At 48.4% G+C, this 22,022-nt stretch overlaps 1 protein-coding gene across 2 annotated transcripts in view; it reads left to right on the plus strand.

Moving 5' to 3' along the window:
* The first annotated feature begins 3,248 nt into the window (after positions 1-3,248).
* Positions 3,249-22,022, plus strand: part of NDST4 (N-deacetylase and N-sulfotransferase 4) — a 209,827-nt gene continuing 191,053 nt past the window's right edge. Inside the window, exon 1 of one of the 2 annotated variants that reach the window (XM_080674250.1) lies at positions 3,249-3,687. The gene's annotated coding sequence lies outside the window, so the exon portion shown is untranslated. The remainder of the gene's footprint in view (positions 3,688-22,022) is intronic. The other variant, XM_080674251.1, reaches the window with a different exon arrangement.

A 22,022-nucleotide genomic window follows, 5' to 3' on the forward strand; every position in this document is an offset into this window, starting at 1 on the left:
TTGTGAAATGTGCTGGGTTTTTCTGGTGTCTTCACTTTTCCTATTAGTAGGTATAATTACACTCTTTTGCCGTAAAATAAATGAACCGACGTGTAAACCAGCACAGGAATTTCCCTGTTTAATAAACGTGTGGTTTTGTTTGGGCTTCTTTTATCATCTCATCACTGGTATACGCTCTCTGAGCTTGAGATGCATTTTAAGTGGATATTATGGAATTTTTTCAGAGGTTTTCATTTCTTCCATTTCAAAGCCATGCCTATGACACGTTTTATTTTGAACTTTCAGGGTAACTCAGTTGAATAAAAGAGGTTTTGACAGCAGTTGAATAAAAATAGGTAGATCTCCAAAAATGTATTTTTTCAATAAATTCCGTTCCACTTAATAAAGATCCATTGTGAACTGCACCTCTGTGATAACAGATAAAGGAAGTGATACTGCCCTTCCGGGCATATACAAGGAGCAGTGGTGGAGTTCAGCTCGGTGTGGGCAGAAGGTTGGCATAGTGGGCATCACTACGGATTGACAGGCGAGGTGCCACATCTGATTCAAGGGCCAGGCTGCACAGGTGGAACACAGCCAGGATGGCTTACAAACACGTGGAGAAAGTAATTCTGCCTTGTCTTCTCCTGCCTAGCACAGCCCTCTCCCACCCCACCCCCCATGCAACACTCAAGGTCATTGGCTTCATTTCCCCCACATAGCAGGTTAAGACATCATAAACGTTAATGATTTCACAAATACATTTTTTAATCATTGGAAAATATAATGCACAAAGGAAATGATAAGAAAACTATTCAAGGTATTTGGGGATTGTTTTATGTTTATGGTTTAGAATGGACCCTGCATTTCTCAACCCCCCCCGGTGAGAGAAGGAAGCACTTTTGGGGGTTCCATCACTTACACATGTGCACATGGGTGGGTGTCTGTCCTCAAGATTTGGCTTATTTCCGAGTGATAAAAGAACAGTAAAGTGATTCTTTTTTTTCTTTCCTACCATGAAGTTGAACTCAGAGTCTTGGCATGTTTTGTTTTTAGAATTAGTATTTAACAGATATTTTAAAATATTTTAGGTTAGAATTTATGTTATGAGGATCTTCCCTGGTGTTAGAGAGCGTTTACATCTTTAAAGTGCTTTCAGTTTATTATTCATGTACTCTGAATAATAATGTTAGTTATTTAGCTACAAAGAGTGTTTCTAGACTGATGCTGGAGAAAGTACTGCTCACTGGGGGTCAGGTGGCTCCAACCAGGTTATGGCCGGCGCGGGGCGGGAAACTCCCCATGGAAAGCCCTGCTCCACAGCCGGGTCCGGGGACTGAGCCTCTGCGTGCTCACTGGTCCCCGCTGAATCTCTCTAATCCACAGCTTCCTTTACTGAGTTGTAAGGCAGGACTGTGCCAACAGGATAAGGAACTTGAGTATTTTCTTAAATGTTTCTCTTAATCTTTGTGTGGCTAAGACGAGAATGGCTAGTGAACGTAAACCACTAAAAAGGCATTATTAGTCTGAGAAACGGCATAAAATGGAGGACCTTGAACCAGCTTTCTGATTCTTGTTCTGTCTCTCAGTAGTCAGTGCTGGGCCTGATGCTGCTCTGTGATCATGTTGAGCGACATCACTGACAGACTTAGCTGCCATGTCTCGACTGAACTCTGATGTGTACCTGTGGGAACTGCGACTCCACCTCCACAGCGACTTCCCTCCGTGAGGTTCCTACTAGGCATCGGCTCCGGGACTCCTCTCGGAGGCCTTTTAAAAAGCCTTCCCTTCAGCCTGCACACGTAGCCCATGCACCTGAGCGAGGAGCTGGCGGGCCACCTGTGACCTACCAGCGACGGTGCCTATGGTCACCAAGTAACTGCAGATATCCTCCGTAAATGACCTGATGTCTTCTACCCTCTGTCTAGCTCGTGTCCACAGCTTGCTGACCCAAGGCCTGTACAGTCTAACAACTGGTAATGCTGAATGCTTCAGCATCACTCTTCCAAAGACCACATCATCAATACATGCTGTGTTTAGGGACCCGCCCACACAGCATATGACAGAGAAACCACATCACCTGTAAATGCTGTGTTTGAGGGACCGCCCCCTGTAGCATATGACAGGGTCACTGATGCTCCCGGAGTCCAAGCAGAACTCTATAACCAGAGATGCACACACCACATGGTACCTTGGGTTGGAGAAAGGGGTGCAGTGGCCCCCAGCCTATGAGGGGATCCAGGGCCCAATCATCACCAGCACAACTTATCCCACTGAGTTCAGGGGTGGAGATGCGAGGAGGAAGCACCAGGAGAAGAACCCGGGGACTCACAGGGCCTGGCAGGAAGACTTGCGCCCGAGAGCCCCTCACCATAGAATGAGTAAGCTACTTGGTCTCCTGTGCCTTCCCAGGAAGAAAGCCAAAGTCCTTCCCTGAAGGAGGAGGTGTCACCTGTATCACTGTGAGCGCAGTCTAGGCGGAGAAGGAGGAGCAGGTGTCTGAGGCCCAGGAGGAAAGGGACCTGGAGAGGAGCCGTGGTGGGGAGCAGAGATTTCTCCGTCATGACGCTGTAATTTACCTCAATAAGGATGCAGTTTATGTTTTTTAATATATTTTTATTGATTTCAGAGGAAGGGAGAGGGAGAGAGAGATAGAAGCATCAATGAGAGAGAATCATTGGTGCGCAGGCCTATGCTCTATCCACTGAGCCTAGCCTGCAGGGCAACAAGAAGTGTATACAGTGAGCGCCCACGCAGGTGCGGGCTACTGGTTCTTTCCTCTCACCTTTATCACGGCCTAAAATGCCATCATTAATCTCACACGTGTGCGGCTCACGGCTGTCTCTCCAAGTTCCCCAGGTCATCCTGGGCTTTTGTTGGGTTCATACTTATGGGTTTGACTCCTGCAAGCTCACATCTTGAACTTTTCTTTCTTCCCCAATGGAATCCTTGGGTGTCATAGCTGCAGAGTGGAATTTTATTCTCCATCCCAGAGGTAACTGTAGGAAGAGAGGTCAGGAGAACCTCGCGCATCCCTGGGGGTAAGGGTGCAGCCGGGGCGGGGTGGGCGGTGGGGGGGTAGCTCTGTGGGAGCGGATCCCTGCAAAACAGCCCTGCCCTCGTGACATCACAGCAGCCAGGTCCCCGGCCTGGGCTTGATTAGCTGGAGGACTCGGCGTGGCTGCCAATCATCGCAGAGCCGCCCTGAGGGTCGGGAGCGGAGGGAGGAGGGACCTCAGCCGCCTGCGCGCACAGCTGGCGGCGTCGCCGAGGCCAGGCGGGTCCCCGCCTGCGCGTCCTCCCGCTCCCGTGAGCGGCTCGCGGCTCCCCGCTCCCCGCTCCCCGCTCCCCGCTCCCCGCTCCCCGCTCCCCGCTCCCCGCTCCCCGCTCCCCGCTCCGGCTGCAATCCTCCGTGTGTCCGGAGAGGAAGCTGCGTTGGCACCGAGCGCGGAGCCCGGGTCTGCATCCTTCCAGCGGCTGCGTGTTTGGAAAGGACCCTGTGAGCTTCGGGAAGGAGAGGCGGCGGCGAGAGTTCAGGCGCCAGCACTGGAGCTACCGGGTCCCCGAACCCTGGAGGCAGCGAGGAGGCAGCAGGGAGCCAGGGGCGCCGCCACAGCCCGAGCCGGCGGCCTCCGCACCGGACAGCTCGCCTTCCGACTGGGCATCAACTCCGCTCGGGCCGAGGCGGCGCTGGGGATGCCTCCCTAGGTGAGTCTCTGCCGCGTTTGCTGGAGCCGAGGCCGTGTAGACAGTAAGCGCCGGCTCGGCGTGCAGACAGGCGGAGCGGGATAAAGTTTTATTTGGGAAAGATTTATGCAGAAGTAGGTCGCAGGTTTAAGCTCATTCCGCTGCCCTTTCCGTGTGTGCAGTACCTCGCTTTGCAGAAGTTATATTTGCACTAGAAAAGGAAAATACAGCCCTGCCCCCCAAAAAGGAGGACTTGTAATGTTTTAAACTGTTGCCAGCACATTTGCATAATAAACACCTCTTTTGATAGCAATGTGGGCCTTTTCAGATTGAAATGGCCCATGTTACAAGCTGAGCCTCCCAACCCGGGTCATGGACTTGGTCTGAGAAGTGGCGCTGGACACGGGGGTTCTGATCATGGGGTGGGCTCTGGGCTCTGGGCCTGAGATTAATAGGCATGCTGTGCTCTGCTGGTCTGTCTTAGGGACGGCTGCCACACGCGTGTGAAATTAGGAGATACTGTCACAAACCGCGTTTGAGAAAATAGATGCTTTCCTCCTGGGTCGTGTAAGAAAAAATAAATAAATTCCCGCCACAATGCATGTCATTCTCACAGGCATAACCCCTAGGAGGACCTCACAGGCAACTGCTGCACCTGTAAGTACTCCACATCCCTCAGGGCAGACTGTGGGGAAACAGAAGCCTTATGTAAATGGGGCTTTATCCACTCCTTCCAACGTCTGTTAGAGAAAGCTCAGTGAAAGGGGGCCCTTAATGCCGTGTTTTTCTTTCCATGTGTCCTGATGAATAGGGCTGTTGTTTGGAATTATTATCAGAGTATTGTCAAGTGATGATCTGTTTCGTTTATGAGCCCTAACACAGCTCGGAAAAACTTCCAGTGGTTTCTACTTCATCCATCTTTCTCAAATTCACTTTGTCTTGCTCTCATGGGATCTTCTACCAGAATATGTTTCCTCAATTCAAGAATATAAACGGTTTAAAGTAAATGGCAGGCAAACATACTGATGTGCTTTCCTAGTGATTTTAGGTGTTTTGTTTTGTTTTATCATCAACTTTACCGTTCAAATCCTGGGAGTTGAGTTTCTTGCCACAAAAGAAAATTGATGAAGAAAAAAGTTACTGTTGGTGGTTGAATTTCTTTAAAACTAGGATGTAATGATCCCCCCCGCAAAAAAAAAGTAAAAGGTGTGTTTTTTTAAATACCAAAAGAATAATTTTTATTTATTCTATTAAAAAGATGCCAGCCGGGCACATCCAGGTGCTCGAGAGGCGCTGTGTGCGGCTGCTGTTTTTGTGAATAAACATAGAGAGTCTGAAGCACAGTGAGGACAGAGCAGGCCTGGGCTGAACTCCTCAGCAGAAGTCCCCAGAGTTCGGGGCCGAGGCAGGGGGGGGGGGGCGCTCAGTCCTCCTCAGTGCAAACAGGACCCTAACAGTCTGAGCACCTGCTGGGGACATTGGTGACATTTCACAGGGAGGACCCTCTGCACCTTCACCCCTGTGGTGGCCCCTGTCACACACACCTGCCCTGACAGACCTCCTGAGAAGCTCACTTGGGAGGTTTTAGAAATTAAATAGTAAACAGAATAGTCTTTTTTTAAAAACTCTATCTTAATGGCTCTTGGTCAGCAGTAAGATTGATGCTGAGAAGATACTGTGGCGAATTTTGCCATGCGTGTGCCTTATTAATGGTGACGGGAAACCAGCCTCACAGGGGAGGTAATGCGACTTGGAAACTCAGAGCATTCTTGAAAAAGAGAGGGCATTTCATAAGGGTTTTAATACTTAGTTTCCTTTCGATAAGCCAGCAAATGTATATGAATTGCATTTTGTTTTCTGCCAGCTGGAGTTATTACCTAAGAGGTGTGTCCATTTAAATGATTGTTTCCCTAAATATCAAAAGGAAGTAAATGAGGTGATTTCCTATATAAATATATAAAATCTTAATTTGAAGATTCTATATTTGATAACCAAAATAGAAAAACATGCTTATATATGTATGTATATGTACATGTACATTATATATAGGCACCTCGTGGTCTTTCCTATTTTATCTGAGTATTAAAACCGCTGTGCTTATTCTTTCTCACACCCAGGAAAATTCTGTAATTGGATTTAAAACAAACTTAGACTCTTAGTTCAAGCCTCAGCGCTGTTCTTGCATCTTAAAGAGGCCCAGTCGGTGTTTCTCACCCAGGAAACCAGTCATCCCCAGCAGGTCTGATGTTTACATGATCCCGTGAACATTCTGTTTGAGCAGAAAGGGTGTCATTGCAGATAAAACCCAAAGATCGAACTTTCTGTGCTCGTGTAGGAGCAGTGATTTGGGGGAAGAACAGCAAGACATTTAGCTGCTTCCTCAAAGCAAAGGATGTGAGCCGAGCTGCTTCCCCAGGTCTGGGAAGCAGCCGGGGAGACATACAATGCCGCCTGGACCTCAGCCGTGGCGGGGGCCGTGGCGGGGCTGTGGCGGGGCCCTGATGGAGCCGTGGCAGGGCTGTGGGGTGGCCGTGGCGGGGTTGTGGCGGGGGCCCTGATGGAGCCGTGGTGGGGGCCGTGGTGGGACAGTGGTGGGGCCCGTGGTGGGGCCCGTGGTGGGCCCGTGGCAGGACTAATGGGAGAAGCTGTGCTCTGAACAACCTCTCCGGGCTGGAATCACGGATCATGCCTGGTACTCCCTGTCTAACCTGCAGTGAGGCTGTTGCGCGGGCACATGCTGTGGGCACTTCCAGAGCCAGCCTGCTTTCCGGTGGGGTCAATGCCAAAGGTACAAAGTCCTCTCCTTATGAAGTGTTGCTCTACAGAAAACGGCCCGTAAGCCCAGGGGAACCTCCTGGGGGGAGGGTGTCCCTGAGAGCAGTGGATATGGGATGAGAGCAGAGGGGGCAGAACTGCCATGTGGGCCGCCACGCTCAGGGCCCAGCTCAAGGCCAGGCAGTGGCCCCTGGTGAACAGGTTCCCAGGAGAGACACCAGCACCCACCTGGGAGGCCGGAAGGCCGAGGAGAGAGTTGGGCTCTTCCCTCTGGGCTCCAGACCAGGGGGAGGCCCCCCCCCCCCACCCCGCTGTCTGCTGCTCCGTGAAGTCTATGCGGTGAGAGGCCTGGGAGGTGTCAGACGTGCTCCTGCCTTCAGCCATGAGCGGATGTCCCCTCCTCCTCCTCAGCACCAGGGCGAGCTCAGAGCCCCCGGAGTGTGACCTGCGCCCTGGGCAGTGTGGGCAGCACCCGAGGTCTGGGTGTCGCCTGCAGAGCTTGCATCCAGGCGGCCCTGTCTCCAGGCCTCCTCTCAGCTTCCTCAGGAATGTCCTGAAGAACAGATTGAATTGATAGCAGACTTCCCCGAACCCCAAACAGTCTGATGACGGAATCCAAGCAGCAGAGGCTCCAGGCATCTCAAAGCCAATAGGTTTTTAAAACGTGCCCAGCAGCCGCCGCCTGTCCCCAGGGGGTTTGCCTGGGCGCCCGGGGCTTTGCCCCTCGCCTTCTTGCCTGTGTCTGTGTCCCGATATTCACACAGCCAGGTTATGGAAAATGTCAGAGCAGGCCCCTGCAGATGACAGCCTACACGGGCTTCACGGGGCTCCTTGGGGACATTGGCATAGAAAGGCTATTTTAGAAATGTTTTTTAAGAGATACACTTCAGCTCCTTCATTAATACTAAATGAATATCATGGTTAATTAATTAGAATTATGGAAATATATGAGGAGGAAGTGAAGGTTGAAAAGACGACGTTTAAATGCTTGAGAGCTTAATTTCATGACATGCTGAGGGCGTCAGAGAAAACAAGTGCTCACTCCTGACCTGGAGACTGGAGGCTCCGCACCAGACTCAGTGCTCACACTTCCTAGGAACGATTGTTTCCAACAGTTGAAGGGTTTGATGGAGAAGGGACTTTCAGCAAGCTGACACACACACACATATGGATACACACAGATACACAATATACACAGACATACACATACAGACACACAATACACAGACACACATACAGAAACAGATAGACACACACACACACACACACACTGACACACACATGTTTTCTTTTCCCAAAATTAAAAAATATATATCCCTGTTTGGACATCCCAGCCATAGAGGAGCCTGCACATGGCCCTGTTTTAAGCAGGGAACTTTCTCACGGAAAGCCTGCGCTGCGGCTAATGTTTAAGGAGAGCATCGTGGGCTGAGAGGCAGCTCACCAGGTTCTGCGCGTTTCAGCCAATAGCAAACATGGAAACACTTCCTACTGCTCTCTCCTCTTTTCCTCCTTTTCCTCCTTCCCCTTTCTTCCTCTTCCTTCCCTTCTCGTCCTTTCTCCTTCCTCATCTCTCTCTCCTTCCTCGTCACGTTCCTCCCTCCCTCACTTCTTTTCTTCTTTCCTTATTTATTTCTCCTCTCTCCCTCCCTCCCTCCTGCCTGCCTGCTTCTCTCTCTCCATGTGCCCCTCAGTGGCCACCCTGTCTTGCAGTGGTGACTCACAGGGGCTGGTTGAGTGTGGAAGTGGGTGGGAAAATGCACGAAGCACGTGGGTAATTCACTCAGCATCAAGGACAGTAAGAATGATGGGCCTTCATGCTGGAGAAGCAGCGATGTCCACCTCAACATGTGGGCTGCTCTCCCCCAGGGACTCCCAGGAACTCCCCGAGCTGGGGGTACCCCCTGCTCCCGGGCCAAGCGCGGTGATACGTCAGCTACACTGCTGTCAGGCTTCTTCACGCAGCAGATGCAGCTGACGGGCAACACGAAATAGTGATAAACATCTGCAGTCCTTAGGCTTGAACCCTGAAGCCCATACACCACTTTGCTGCTCAGTGATTTAGCCCAGGGCGCTCATATGCAGCCCAGTGGCCGCCCGCATGCAAGCGCAGGACCAGGGTGCCTTCTGCACATGAGGACGCTTGGCGGGTCCATTTCTGAGTCAGAACTGTGCCATCGATGCCAATCCACAGCTTGTCATGTTGGATCAGACATCCCGGAGGGACGCCGCTTGCCGGGCACTGAGCTCCGTCCCGCCCACAGGCAGGCACCCCGCCTCAAGGTAAATGCAGCGACACCAGCACTCATCCATGAGAGAACGCAGATGTGCCTGTCCACGCACCTGCGGACACATCCAAGGACTGCTTGCGTCATTTCTCCAGAGAGCCCTTGAGTAATCGGAATCCGGAGTCACCTGGGCCGCCCAGCCTTTCACCACGAGCTCCACTGGTGCCACCGAGGCCCACGCCTGGGACACGCTAAGATAAACAGGCAGTCATTTCAAAGTCACACTTACGAACAGCATTAAATATAATGAAAATCACTCTTGTGAATTCTGTTAAAGGATTAGGGCTCCTGACACCCCATCTATGAAACCTTTTTCCTTGGAACGGGGCTTTTTCGCAACAGGCACAAAAACAAAGCCCAAAATGGCCACGGGGGTCGAACTCAGTCCAGGACCTGAGCCACTCTACGTCCCGTCGGAGAGATGGTTCTCGTTAACCCAAGAAAAGGGCTTTCATTTTGGTGTGATCATGTTCATCATGATGATGATGACGAATATTACTGTCCACAATTGTAGAATTTGCTGGACCCATGCAGGAGGCGAGGTGAGCCTGCCCGCTCCAGGAGGCCCTGTGACATGTGAGGACAAAGCCCAGGTGAGGACTGTCACAGTCCTGGGCTAAGGGGGGCGAGAGACAGCCAGGGAGATGGCCAGGAAATGCCGTCTTGAGAAACTGACACTCGGAAAATCCATTTAAAAGTTGCATTCCATTCCTGACCTTTGAACCAGGAGTCTGTCTCAGACTCCTGGGCCCTTCCAGCCCAGCCTTCCCTGACCGTCCTGTGGCCCAGGTCCCGCTCTGCTCTCACAGTTGAGGCGAGTCCCTCCTACCCTAATGTATAGTTCCTGGGGTGCATCAGTGCCCCGTTGTAGCCAGGGATGTGACGGCAGGAGGCTGAGAGGATGCTTGACCTACAGGCCAAGGGCAGTGGGTTGATCAATGTGATGTGTGAGGGGACATTGGGAGGCATGTCCTATGAGCAGCAGTGGAAGGAGCGATGGTGTTTTAAAGAGACTGTGGAGGACCAAGATAGTCACCCTTATATGTGGCAGGAGTGTTAATGAAAAGTGCATTTGCTTTATGTGATGAGATACCAGTGGACGAACATCTGAAAGAAACTGGTGGATGTTTCTATGTAATACCAGGAAAAATACTGCACTCTAAAGATGAATGAGATTCCAGTAAATTGAAGCAGCTGACATGGGTGGGTGCTGCTTTTCCAGAAGTTTCTGCCTTGGGGAGGAGACCATGGGGATCATCGAGGTTTCCTGCGTCTTTCACTGACAGGCGTGAGAGTGACCACTGCCCACCTAGACCCAGCCCTCCACACACATTCAGGTCGATAACGACTGGGCAAAATCACCAAGCAGGAGTGTGTCCATCTAATGCAGAAGCGACTTTTTATAACAGGGTCATTGTGCAAGGTCTAATCTCTTAAAGATAATGCATCGATAAATATCTTAATTAAGCAGAACGATTTTTTTTAAATTTAAACATACTGGTTTCGCCCCTCACTTTAACCTGTCCAGGGGAGACATGGGTGCATCAGAAAGACACTCCAGCTTCTGGGAACTTCTGCTGACAGGAGTCTAGAGACTGTGAGGTGTGAGGCCAGGCAGGGGAGCGGGGGAGGGATGTGCAGTCTCTTCACAGACGTGAATTGCTGTCAAGGTGAGAGAGGCGGTGGAGGCCGGAGGGGAAGCTGTTTTCTCCGGAGCTGGACCTTAAGTCGTCGACCAAGCTCAGGACCCTGCCGTGGCCAGTGGAGGTAACGATACCTGCTTCACAGAATAGTGGGAGGGCTCACTGTGCCGGTGAAGCTCCCAGTGCAGAGCCGGAGACAGGGCCGTGTTGAATTAGTGGCATGAAGTATGAACCGCAGGCACCGGGTGGCCTGTGGTGTCACCCTCTGCATGACTGAGAGCCGCGAGTGACGGGTATTGACCAATGCAAGTCGTTCCCCACAAGGCAATCAGCTAAATCGCCACCGCGCTGTCTCTCCTGTCCTTTGGATCACATATTTGAATATTAATAGCTCTAGCTCAGCTGGCACTGCCCAGTGGTTGAGTATCAGCCCATGAACCAGGAGGTCATGGTTCGATTCCTGGTCAGGGCACATGCCCTGGTTGTGGGCTCAATCCCCAGTTGGGGGCGTGCAGGAGGCAGCTGATCAATGATTCTCTCTCATCGTTGATGTTTCAATCTCTCTCCCTCTCCCTTCCTCTCTGAAATAAAAAGAACATATGAATATTAATCACTGTAATTCTAATTAAACCATCAAACTTCATCGATCAACATTTTAATCAGACTCATCACAGTTTCCAAGTTAACTCACGTTCAAGAATCTTCGGGAAAACAGACCCTAAACTGTTCTGAGAAGAGCGAAGAACTGTCAGAAGATGGTGGGAAATGGGGGAGCTGGGTTTTTCTGGCCTCTGGAGTGGGGGAAACGTGGGATGAGGAGAAGGCAATGAGGCGAATTTCAGAAAATGAAACTGCATCAAACAAAAACATAGGAACATCACTCAGTTTGCAATTTTCTCTAGTAAAACTCTGCAAGGCAGTGCATGTGGCATCTGTATTGGACATTTCCTAGAATGAGTGCAACATTTTGTATGGATGTTTTAAAAGGACGCTAGGTACCGTAATCAGTAATTCACTTAGCAAGCCTATTTGTAGAAAATCCTAGGAGATTATGAAAGGTAAAATATTTGTTGATCTTCAAAATATCTTTGGGGTACAATGGAAACATGATTTTGTTTTACATGTGGAAATCATGGAAGCATGTGGAAATGGTGCCACTATGAAACTTTTCCCAATTGTTTACTTAAAATTTATTGAAATTTTCTAACTGCCAGCAAGGATGTTGGTGGGAAGGATGCACACCTGTGCGATCACACACACCTCCACAGCCACACACTCCATGACCACATACCTCCATGTCACACACCTCCATGACCACATACCTCCACGGTCACACACCTCCACAGTCACACACCTCCATGATCACATACCTCCACGGTCACACACCTCCACAGTCACACACTCCATGACCACACACCCACACCTCCATGACCATACACCTCCATGACCACACACCTCCACAGCCACACCTCCACAGTCACACACTCCATGACCACACACCCACACCTCCATGACCATACACCTCCATGACCACACACCTCCATAGTCACACACCTCCACGACCACACACTTCCACGGCCACACACCTCCACAGTCACACACTCCATGACCACACACCCACACCTCCATGACCATACACCTCCATGACCACACACCTCCACAGCCACATACCTCCACAGTCACAGACTCGATGACCACACATCCACACCTCCATGACCACACACCTCAATGGTCACACATCTCCATGACCACACACCTCAGTGGTCACACACCTCCATGTTCACACCCCTCCATGGTCACACACCTCCATGGTCACACACCTCCAAGGTCTCACACCTCCATGGTCACACACCTCTATGGTCACACACCTCCATGGTCACACACCTCTATGACCACACACCTCCATGACCACACACCTCCAAGGTCACACACCTCCAAGGTCACACACCTCCAAGGTCACACACCTCCATGGCCATGAACCTCCTTGGTCACACAACAAGGATCATGGGAGGGCCTGGTGACTGCGACCTCCCTCCTACTCATGGCCAGAGTCCCTTCCACAGAAACCTCTAACCAATAGATCGAACTTCTCTAAATGACTAATGTAGACACAGACGGAGAGTAAAAAGATACAAATAGTATTTTAGGTTCCGCCCCAAGCATGATGGTGTATCTTAAACAGATCTAGGTATTCTCGTGGAAAATAGGACCTTCTTCACTTCTGTCCTTTTACCCCCAAAGATCTCCAAAATATTTTACACTTCAAAATGTACTGGTGCTTCCTACCAACAGGTTTGCTAAGTGCTGGTTGTGGCTCCCTTTCTATGCCCCCTTTTTACAGCTCACTGGTAGCGTTTGTAATGACTCTAGGTCCCAGCCACCAAGTGTTAAAGTAGGCGCAGGCCGAGAGCCCTGCCTCTGACCATCAATGAGCACTTGAAGCCCTCCAAGGCCCTGCCCGGGAGTTTTTATCCCGCTTTTCCCAAACTCCCAGAGCGGCGTCTCCTGATTCCTCGGGTGGGAGGATGAAGGTCTGTGTGGGATGTTTTGACATGCGACCAGTCACATTATTTATGGTTGGTGGCCAAGCTTGTTTCTTATTCTGCAGCAGCTCAGTGTTAAAGTAACATCAACGATGAAGCATTAGATTCATTTAGAAAGCAGCAGCCCAATTGCCAGTGGACATGCATGGAGCCTGTCTCCTCTGGTGAAGAATCAGCCAACCAGCTCTGGCTGGTGTGGCCCAGTGGATAGAGCGTCGGCCTACGAACTGAAGGGTCCTGGGTTCAAATCCAGTCAAGGGCACATGCCCAGGTGGCGGGCTCGATCCTCAGTTGGGAGTGTGCAGGAGGCAGCGATCCATGATTCTCTCATCATTGATGTATTGATGTTTCTCTCTGTCTCTCCCTCTCACTTCCTCTCTGAAATCAATAAATACATACATATATATATATATATATATATATATATATATATAGTAAAGAGGTAATATGCAAATTGACCATCACTCCAACACACAAGATGGCTGCCCCCATGTGGACACAAGATGGCCACCACAAGATGGCCAGGAGGGGAGGGCAGTTGTGGGTGATCAGGCCAGCAAGGGAGGGCAGTTGGGAGGGACCAGGTCTGCATGGGAGGGCAGTTAGGGGTGACTGGGCCAACAGAGGAGGGTAGTTGTGGGGGACCAGGCCTGCATGGGAGGGCAGTTAGGGGGGACCAGATCTGCAGGGGAGGACAGTTGGGGATGACCTGACCTGCAGGGGAGGGCAGTTGGGGGGGACCAGACCTGCAGGGAAGGACAGTTGGGGGTGACCTGGCCTGCAGGGGAGGGCAGTTAAGGGCAATCGGGCCGGCAGGGGAGCAGTTAGGCATCAATCAGGCTGGCAGGGTATTGGTTAGGGGGTGATCAGGCTGGCAGGCAGAAGCAGTTAGGGCCAATCAGGCAGGCAGGCAGGTGAGCGGTTGGTAGCCAGCAGTCCTGGATTGTGAGAGGGCAGTCGGACATCCCTCAAGGGGTCCCAGATTGGAGAGGGTGCAGGCTGGGCTGAGGGACACACACACACCCCTGTGCACGAATTTCATGCACCGGGCCACACACACACACGCACACACACACACACACACACACATAGAATCAGCCAGCCATACTGTGCTGCAGAAAATTAAGAATGCTCTGAATTAAGAGAAATAAGGATAAGGTGGGAATAATAACTACAGGACACAGAAAATCTCGTTAGAAAATAAATCATCAAAAGAAAATCTCAGCAATCCTATTTCAATCAAGTCCTTTGAAGTCTTGGGTGTGGCGTGCCCACGGAATTCCACTCCTGAGTGTGGGACTGGGGAGATCCAGGGCAGGGCAGCAGCTGCAGATCCTCAGGTCTTGAGGGGTCACGTGACGGGGTGACCGTGCTCAGGTCTCCTCACTTTTCTGGGCATTTAAGTCCCCGTTCATTCACTCATCCCCTCGGTTCTTTGAAGAAGGATCTTGCTATTGAGTGTCCTTTTGAAAAGAATTTATTTTTTATTACAAACAGCTCAGAGTCCGTGGCATAGCAGGTTGCACATCGTGTCCTGATCATGAGAGAATGCGATGGAAAGCTCCCTGCCGTTTCCCGTAAGCTGGGTCATGGACCTCAGGTGTACGGCCCCAAACAACAGAGCTTCTCTCCAGACGTCAGTGTGCATGGGGGTTTCCGGAGCCTCCAGGGAGAGAGTCGCAGAGGTGCGATGCTGGCGTTGGCTCTCCTGGGAGATGGCCTTCGTTCTTCCCTCCTGAGCGGGAGGCTCTGTTGGTGAAGACACAGTGATGCTTGCCCCATCCAAAGGAGAGCAGTTAACCAGCAGTGCAGCTTCTAAGAGATGTTGGTGCTAATGTGACCTGGGAATGTAAGGGCAGCGCTCTTAGCAACACATTGGATCCACACAGACAACCAAGGACCTCACTTTTAAAATAACTCCTGGTTGAATAGGGTCCTTGGTGATTTCTTGAGATGAAACCCCAATATTCTGTGTGAGACACAGCTCTTCTCCCTCCTCCATTCACTGGCTGGTGAGGAGTGCGTGTTCCGCTGTGGCTTCTTGCTGTGCCTGTGTCCGTCCTCTCGCCTGTGAGCCAGGGCTCAGTCACCTCTTTGTTCCGTGGCAACTGCTCCGTGATTGTCTGCACAATGAGCAGCAAGCATGCAGATCAATACTACCCTACAACACTGGGTTTCAGAGGGGTGGTGACAGAGCTGGGCGGTTACCTGCTGAGGCACCCATTGCAGTGTCACTCGCTGTAACCAGGGCTTGCACGGACGAGGACTGCACGGAATTCTAAAGGCAGAATCTGCCACCTCCCTCCCCTGCCTGGTCCTGGGTCTTTTTCTTTTCTTTTTTTAATATATTGTTATTGATCTCAGAGAGGAAGGGAGAGGGAGACAGAGCTAGAAACATCGATGATGAGAGAGAGTCATGGACTGGCTGCCTCCTGCACACCCCCCACTGGGGATCGAATATGCAATAGGAGCATGTGCCCTGACCTGGAATCGAACCATGACCTCCTGGGTTCATAGGTTGACTCACAGCCACGGCTGGTCTGGTCTTAGATCTTGATTTCTTTTCTGTTTCAAATCTCCACTCTCCTCTGTGCAAGGCAAACCCTCCTGTTCCCCAGGGATTCGGTCAACGCCCTTCCCTCTCTCCCCTCTTCTGTGACTCAGCCCAGGACTCTGCTCTGGAAACCCCCTGCGCCCTCAGAGCGCGCACATGGCCAATGCCAGGCCCTGCTCCTGGCAGCGAGCTTCGTGTTCAGTTCGCCCTGCCTTTTCTTTCTGCTGACCTTGCTTGCAACTCCTCACCACCCATCTCCTTCTCACCTCACCCTGGAACTGTGCCAAAGTCGCCAAAGTCAAGGTCGGGATTCTCACCCATATTCCTTGACTCCCATCTCGCATTCCGTTCTCAGTCAGAGGTGTCTGTGTCCCTTTACTGGTAGCCTCCCAGCTCATGCCTGTTCCCTGATCTTCCCAGCGCCTCTGTCATCTGTGCCCACTGCTCCTAGCCCATCCCTCACTGGCGTGGCCTTTCCCACGCCTCGGCTCAGGGTCCAGCACAGACTGGAAACATCACTCCGCAATAGTCAGCAGCCCAATGGTCACTCCTTGTGAAGAGCTCACCGACATTTCAAAAACACTGTGTTACTCCATTCCCTTCCCCCATCTTCTCACCTCCGGGTGACTGTGCATGTTCCCTGCACTCACTGGCTGGGCCCTGCTGTGGTTGCCTTCTCACTCAGTGCATAGAATGGACTTTCATTGCTTTTAGAGAGAAGCCGCATCTCCCTTGTAGGAAACACTTGGCAAATGCTGAGCGAGTGACGTGAACGCCGAGGCTTGGGGCCACGCCTCCTCCCCTGGCTGCCTCTGTTCCACCCCAGTCCTGACACTCTACTTCCCACCTGATGGGATGAGAAGTGTTTCTGTGAGCATGTTCACAGCCTGGGCCCTTCAAACAGTGTAAAACACTCGCTGTTCTCATTTCTCCCCTTAAGGAAAGCGTCTCTTGCTTTCAGAGTGAGAGGTTAATTGATCCATATAATAGATCTTAGCCTGGCCGATGTGGCTTAGTGGTTGAGCATAGGCCTAGGAACCAGAAGGTCACGGTTCGATTCCCGGTCAAGGGCACATGCCTAGGTTTCGGGCTATATCCCCAGTGTGGGGCGTGCATGAGGCAGCCAATGAGTGATTCTCTCTCATCATTGATGTTTCTATCTCTATCTCCCTCTCCCTCCTTTCTGAAATCAATAAAATATATTTAAAAAAAAATGATAAACAGATTGGAGAATATAGAAAATGGGATAGATCTGATTGATTATGGAATTTAACCTGGGAGCAAAGGGGTGCCAGGTCATGAGATGGAGAATGAGAAGTTAAAGGAGCTTGGCTTAAAGAGGCTGGGAGCGTGAAACCTTGTTGATATTGGAGTGATATGTGACATGAGATAAAAAAATGAGTGATTGAGATTGGGTAGCAGACAATATAAAAAATGAAGTATCCAAGAAAATGTATCTTTATAAAATGAACTTAAAATAGCCTCGAAATGAATAAAGAAAAATTTGGGAATTCAAATAAATAGTGAAAATACTCCACAAAGGAAACTTGTCACTAATTCCTTCACCTGAAGATCCTATCAAAGCTTCAAAGCATACAGAATTCCAATCTTACACAGACTTCTCCAGAGAATGTAAAAAGAGTGATACCTGCCAACCTCATTAGGCTACCATCGTAAATGGTAATGGCATTCCTCAAGAATTGATTGAATAACTGATCATAATAACTTGATAGTTATGAGGAAGGGACAGCACGAAAAAGGAAGTTATGGGCAATATAATTCAAGAATATAAGGTGTAAAAATTCTAAACAAAATATTTAGAAACCAAACCAGCTATCTATAGAAACAGAATAAAATAGCCTGACAAAGTGGAGAGTAGCTGCTATAGGTTGACTAGGATCCCCCCTCCCCCAAAATTTGTCTGTTGTGGTCTTAGTCCTAGTACCTCAGAACATGAACTTTTAAAAAATAAGATTATTGTAGATGTAACTAGAGGCCCGATGCACGAAATTCGTGCAAGGGGCTCGGCCCTCGAAGCTGTGGCAGCTTGCCTTGGCAGCTGCCTCGGCCCTCACATCCCCGGCTTCGTCCAGAAGGTGGTCTGGAAAGACGTCCGGAAGGTCATTCGGCTGTCTGGTCTAATTAGCATATTATGCTTTTACTATTATAGATTAACTAAGATTCGGTCACACTGATGAGGTCTCCCCCTGTTGAAACCTTTCACTGTGCTCAGCAGAATACATGGTCAGTGATTAGCAAAATTCTTTCCCCCTGGGGTGAAACTCTCCCCTGAAGCTGTCTTCATCTGCTAGCTCTGACGGACAACCAGCCCTCCTCTAGGACCTGGGGCCCTCTGGTCTTAGTTATAGCTTTTCTCCCAGTCCTCCCATTGGGTCAAGAGGTTGGTGAGATGTCCTTTTGTTCCTCATGGTCAGGTCTAGACTATTTTCCATTCTTACTCCATCTTATCACCCATTCCATCCACCACTTCTCCTTATAGCAGACATCAACTAACTCATGGTTAGCTGCTTCAACCCCACCCAGAAAAATCTTAGTTTGTGGATAATTCATTTATTTTAAAAACTACTAGATATCTGTGTAGAAGATCTTCTAACTAAGACCCGAGGGCCCCAGTGACTCCCAGTAAATGGAACTTTATATTATTATAAAGTGATCTCTGTATCTCCAGGAATTCTTTGTGCTTTAAATCTAATTTCGTAATATTTTACATCAGTTTGTTCTATTTAAAATGTGTCTGCTCCATTTTTTCCAGATGTTGATGTTCACATTTTTTTATATATCACTTGTAAACAGCATATACTTGGATTTATGCGAGTTTTTAGTTTATCTGCCAATCTTTGTTTTTTAAAGATAATTTAGTTCATTTACATTTAATGTAATTACTGACAAAAACAGACCTGTTTATTTTCTTTTCCATTAGTACTGCCTACTCTAGGTTTCTTTTTCTCTCCTTTATTTTTTTAATTGAGTATTTTTCTTGCATTTTATTTTTCTCCTCTACTAGTTTTGAAAGTACATATTCTTTATTTGTTCATTAGAAATCAAAATATGTCACCAAAGATAGAAGTCCATCAATATCATTACCTTAATACAGGGTTCTTAGTACATTTTTATTTCAATATACTACCACTGACTTCTATTGTATTGTTCCTATTTATTTCAATTAGTCTTTGTTTTTATTTTTATTCCGTTAAGGCTTTATTATTACCTTGCTGTATACTTAAGGTCATTTAGATTAATTCACATTTTTATCAATTCGTTTATCTTCGGTCTGTTCAGCAATCTCATCACTCTTCTCTGTGTGTGAAATGCACATCTTATGAGTTTCCACCTCTTAACTTTCGACATCAGCTACTGATTTCCCTGCTTCACTAACAGCCAAGAAATGGACATGCCAACGGAAAGGGTCTGGTTTGGCATGCCCCCACCCCAGGCTTTGCGGCCAAAGCTCGTGAAGTAAAAGGGTCCCTGTAGGTTGGATGTCTCTGCCTGCATCTGCAGCCCAGGGACAGGGGCGGCAGCGTGAGGAGCTGCCCAGCTCTCAGTGTTGGCTGTGATGATGGTGCAGTGTTTGATCAATGGCCACTTTTTCAAAACAGAGTTTCATGATGTGAGGTGTGAGTGTGCGTATGCGCCTGTGTGTGGCCTTACCATGGTTTGAGCAGAGTGCTGGACTAAATAAGAGCTATATTTATATTGATGTTTTTCACTTGCCTTGATGTTTGCATTCCAAGTATAGTCTGTAACTTACCATCTTCTTCCGGACGCTGTATGGTGGATTCTGAGGTATTGAGTATGTGGCTTAGTCCCTAAAAACTACTTAACTTTAACAAATGTTAAATAACTAATTTTCGGAAATTGACTTTGGACAAAAACTCAAAACATGAATAGAAATAAATCCTATTGTACATTTTTTTGCATTTTACCCAGGATGATTAATTTGAGTATATTTCATTGCACGTACAACCTCCTAATGACCCATTATCTTTCAAATCATCTGCAAAGCAGCTACATATGAGCAAGTATTTGCACTGGTACCTAGGTAAATGATAAATGACAGTGGAAGCACATCACGTTACAATTCTAAGATACAGCTGAACAGTAGTACTTAGTATCCAGAAATCTTGCTTTGCAAATAAATCATATTGACATCCTAAACCGAAATTATGCCCCTAATTTTAAATTATTTCAAACATAGTTGTTATGTTCTACATTTCCACATCAGAACTGGGAAATAAATTTGGAGGTGACCTAAATCATGCTGTACGCTTTTTTTTTTTCATTGTATGTATTTTGCTTATTTATTTTATGTTCTTTACTCTTAAGATATTAAAAACAGAGTTAATCATTTCAGCAGATTCAAATCCTTAGAAATCATGGTGGTGTTTTTTGAGCAGATGAAATTATTGCACAAACATGTCTGCATAGTAGAGATATGTCAAAATGAATGGTAACTCTCAGAAAAGCATATTATTGCATTTACTTCAGAAATAAAATTTGTATCCTCCTTGAATTATACATTTACTTCTGTTTCCTTAAAGATAAAGATTTCGATGTTAACATATCACCAAAAATTAGCAGAGTATTAAGCAGAGGTGATATTTCATTTATCCCTTTTGGGGGCACAACACCCCAAAAGAAGATTTAAATTAAAAAAACAGATATAAGAATAAAAAAACAAAACAGAACATCATACAAACAACATTGACTGTTTTTTACCAACCTGAGGAAGAGCAGTGACTGAACACACTGGTGTGGGCTTGAGGCATCAGTGGGGTTTGAACAGGGTGGACCCTGTGCTCCTCTGACAGCACAGCGGGGCCTTGTTCCCGGAGCAGTCAGTTACCTGTGAGCTCTGCACCCGCCTCCTCAGTGCCCCCCTTTGTTGGGAAGCCATCAGTGGAGAGCAGGTGCTCTGGGTCTATTTTTGCAATAAAAGCAGGAACATATCTCCCTCTAGTGTTGAAAAGGATAGGGAATCCTAAGATTGTTTAGAAATAACAGAAATAATTCACTTTAAAAAGCAAGTCTCCTAGGGAAACGTGTCAGACATGATTAACTTATTTTGTGACCTGGGTAATAAAAAATGTTAACTGGATTGAAAAGAAATTTTTAAAAATAGTTTACTTCTTTTCATTTCAGTTACATTATTTTTATTATCGTTTTGGGTATTTAAAAACTTTAGGAAAGTTAAATTAGTTATAACACCTTATTTTCCATTATTTTTATTGCTTTGCTTTCATTATAAAAATTAGCTCTAAATATTATTTTAATTGTCAAAGAAGGAAAGAGCACAATTCGTTAGCGAGGCCACTCCACGGGCAGAGGTGACTTTGTGGGTCCCGGGGAGCCAGATTCCGTGCCTGGTGAGAAACATTCCCTCCTCTGAAGTGCAAGACCCAGGCCTGAGTAAAGGTTCCTTAGAAAAAATCTCCTACAAAATAACATGAGTAGAAAGTGAGTGGCCCAGTTAGAAAGAACAACATGTTTATCATTGTGGTCATAAGACTGCAGTCTGAGACTAAGTAAATTCTGGGGCCAATGTAGCGGCATTGATACGATCCACACTTCTCCAGGCACCCACTTGTGGCTGCAGAATGGGTCTGGGTGGGAACAGCCCACGTAACACTCGCTCTTCCTCTCACACCACACTGTGCCCTCAGCGCCCTTCGGGGTCCCGTCTGCGGTTGCCCATTGGTAGGTCGGGCTGGCTTCCCCTGTCCCAGGCTCCCTGCCCAGCCAGCAGTGCCGGTGCCTGGGCTGGCCTTGCTGCAGGCATGGTCGTGGGAGCACAGGTGTGTATCCCAGCGGCACCTGCTGCATCTGAGCAGCAGGGGCACCCGGGTCTGGAGCAGATGTTGAAAGGAGCGTAGGCCGGTGGGTGGAGGTTTGCTCGCCTCTCCCAGGAGGTCCAGGTGAGCGGAGATGCCAGGACCATCTCACGGGCAGATGGAGCTTCCACTCTGGGGGATCCGGACACTTTTTACTCCGATTATTTTTTTCAGCGACAGATAAATATGACTGTGGTATTTTTAAAGAGTGATGTACACGTGTGTAATACCTTCCAACAGGTTTAGACTCGTCAAAAACAATGGAGGTCAGATGATGTCCAAGTTCTAAGTAAACAGAGATGCTTTCGTGCAGGCGATTTTCAAATTCTTAAAACCTCAGCCTGGAATTCTGATGTCACTGTTCCAATAAAACTGTTACAGACGTGGTGATTAGACCACCAGTTTACCTGACTGAGTGGGGAGCACAAAGGTCCCTCTGTGTGTATCACTTAGTCAGGTTGTGCTTGAGTTAAGGGGAAATTGCTTAGTGTAGAAAGAGAAACAATATACCAACTAGACTGTTGACACATAAATCAGGGAGATAAAAATGTAAGCGGCTTACGGAAACAGAAAAAGGTCTGGACCGCATCTGCAGCCACTTAGAGGAAGAAAGGTGACCAGGCCTCCGTGTGAACAGGGAAGGCTTACTCACCAGATGACAGAGTTTTCAGGCATTTCCAAGGTTTCAGGCGTTCACTGGG

The sequence above is a fragment of the Plecotus auritus genome, assembly GCF_963455305.1.
Source record: "Plecotus auritus genome assembly, chromosome: 6".
NCBI lineage: Eukaryota > Metazoa > Chordata > Mammalia > Chiroptera > Vespertilionidae > Plecotus > Plecotus auritus.